The 2,590-nt window shown below is 45.7% G+C and overlaps 1 protein-coding gene across 1 annotated transcript in view; it reads left to right on the top strand.

The window, feature by feature from the left end:
- Nucleotides 1-2,438: 2,438 nt before the first annotated feature.
- The window catches only part of Rpp38 (ribonuclease P/MRP subunit p38), a 4,079-nt gene continuing 3,927 nt past the window's right edge, over nucleotides 2,439-2,590 (top strand). Inside the window, exon 1 of the mRNA XM_010641944.3 lies at nucleotides 2,439-2,544. The gene's annotated coding sequence lies outside the window, so the exon portion shown is untranslated. The remainder of the gene's footprint in view (nucleotides 2,545-2,590) is intronic.

The following is a 2,590-nucleotide window of genomic DNA, read 5'->3' as shown; positions in this document are numbered from 1 at the left end:
CTTGACTGCTTGAAACTTCCTCCTGTTCCCACTGCCTTCACGCACACAGATTTTCCTTGAGCTGTTACATACTCATCAGCAAAGCCTCCAATAACAGAGACTTAAAACCTGCTCTTTAACTTTGCACCTCATCATTAAAGTCTGTTCTTAGCAACTGGTTGAAAACACTGATTGTCGTTCACATAACAATTGATGTTGATATATATGATACAACAAAAACACTCAGAGCAAAGGTCAGAATACATGGAGGGAAGAAAGAATCTTCTACATTCCTCAGTCTTTCTTGTTGGGACTTTCATTTATTTCATCAAAGGATTGCAGCTAATGACACAATTTATCACCCAGAATCATAAACTGCTTTATATCTGAGAAACTGAAAGAGGCCAAAGTCCCTCCATTTTAGCTAAGCCAGATTAGATGCTCCATTATTCGGACTGACCTTTAAACTGTACAGATAGCCTTCCATTGCCAAAAAATAGATTAACCAAAAACCAGGTTTTTCAGAAATTACAACTGAACAGTTTCCAGAAATCACAACTGGACAGTTTATTCCAAAAACTACAGCCATGTCAAAATATGGTGAAACCGACTGTGACAGTTAGATGACTAAGATAAATCTCCTGCACAAACCCCTGCCTGCGCCCAAATAATAGCCAATAAGTTTAAAATATTGCATCTTATAATATCCAATAATAAGTTAAAATTATAGGCCAATAAAATCAACAAAAATTATTTAAAAAGCCAATAAAATAAAGAAAATTTCAAACCACCCAAACCCTATAAAAATAGGCTAATTTAGTGGGTCAGGACTTCCAGTTTAAAGCCGCTGTGTCAGTGACACTGGGAGTCCAGGCTCGAACTTACAATAAACTCCTCATATATTTACATCAGAAGAGTTTCCTGGTGGTCTTCTTGGGGATTTTGCAACTTAGACACAACAATATCATAGCATATAACCTAATACTAGACCAGTTATAGAATATAAAAAGCTTTTATAAGATTTGTAAGTTATTCAAAGACTTTACTGATATTTTACAGTAAAATAACTAATACCTGTCATTAAAAAGTAAAACTGAGCCGGGGATTTAGCTCAGCGTTTCGGTGGCCTGCCTTGCAAGCGTAAGGACCCAAGTTCAATGCCCGGTACCACCCCCCCCCAAAAAAAAAGTAAAACTGAGCCAGGCATGGTGGCGCACGCCGGTAATCCCAGCACTCTGGAGGCTGAGGCAGGAGAATCGCCGTTGAGTTCGAGACCAGCCTGGGCTACATAGTGAGTTCCAGATCAGTCTCAACTACATAGTGAGACCCTGTCTCAAAAAAACGTAAAACTGGGCCAGGGATTTAGCTCAGTGCTCCAGGTCCCCAGTTCAATTAAAAAAAAAAAAAAAAAAAAAAAAAAAGTAAAACTGATCATTTGGTATAAAATCCATCTTCCTATCTAACCTGGCTCACTTATTTGATTTTCATGACGCGGCTGAGTACCCAATAGACAGGTGCCACGGGGACACAGGCTTAGACTGTGCGTCCCTTGATCGAGAAGAGGTTAGGACTCCTAAGACAGAAGGGCAGTGTAAGACTTAAAGTCTCACTTCCACTCCACGGAGCGTGAACAGCCAAAAGGACCTCCACGATGCTGAGTCCTACAGCCCAACGATGGCTCCGGAGGCAAGACCCACGGCCTTACTTCCAAAAGCTGTGAACAGCCCAAAAGGCCTCCATGATGCTGGGCCCTAACACCCAGCGAGGCTCCGGGAGCTCGATGGAGAAACGAGAAACCCAGGAGGGAACACACCAGGTTTTATGGTAAATAGACCTTTATTAGTCTGGCCAGACGGCGCTCCCGGAGCCAGGTGGCTCAGAGAGGCAACTGCTCAGGGGCTGAGGTACTTTGTATAAGGTTTTTCTAAACAAAGAGTCAGGGAATTCACAGAACAAGACCGCAAACACATTGCTTATCTTATGCAGGAAATGTTCTACCGTCACTTTCTGTCAAACCATTTGCCCCTGGGCGGGCTGTTAACCAAGGTAGCAATTAGCATACGAAGAAGCACGGTCTGGCCTGTTAGCATGGAGTCACTTTAGCTTATTCAAGTCTTACAGGCAGAAACTGAGAACCGAGAAGAGTAAAGGGGGATGGGTAGAACCAACGCCAAACGCCTGGCTGCGGGACTCCGGAGTACCAGATCGGCACGGTCAGGGGTTACCGTGGCAACCGCAAGTTCTCGCGAGACAGATCTTGGCCCAGCGCCCTGCAACCTTAAGCACTTACTGAAACCTCCACCTTGAGCCCTTCATTCAAGGTTTTTAAAGATCAGGGCTTCGTCTTCTCTGTTCTGGGCAACGCTTTGGGCCAACTGCCCCCTTAGGGAATGACCTAAAACAATGAAACGCCAAACTTTCCAAGCGACTCCGCCCCGCCCTTCGCCCTTGGGAGGCGGGGCCGAGGAGCGAAGGCTGTACGCACGCGCGGCGCAGGCGCAGTTTGAGTCGGCTCTGAAGCCAGCGGGAAAGCGGCAGCCAAAGCAGAGAGCAAGTGCGGCGCAGGTGTGTCCGCTCCGCGTGGGGCGAGGCGAGGGAAGGGGGAGCCCAC

The sequence above is a fragment of the Fukomys damarensis genome, unplaced genomic scaffold (genome assembly GCF_012274545.1).
Source record: "Fukomys damarensis isolate Sample0158 unplaced genomic scaffold, DMR_v1.0_HiC HiC_scaffold_19, whole genome shotgun sequence".
Classification (NCBI taxonomy): Eukaryota; Metazoa; Chordata; class Mammalia; order Rodentia; family Bathyergidae; genus Fukomys; species Fukomys damarensis.
Note: the sequence above shows the minus strand (reverse complement) of the source record. Positions and strands in the feature narration are given on the sequence as shown.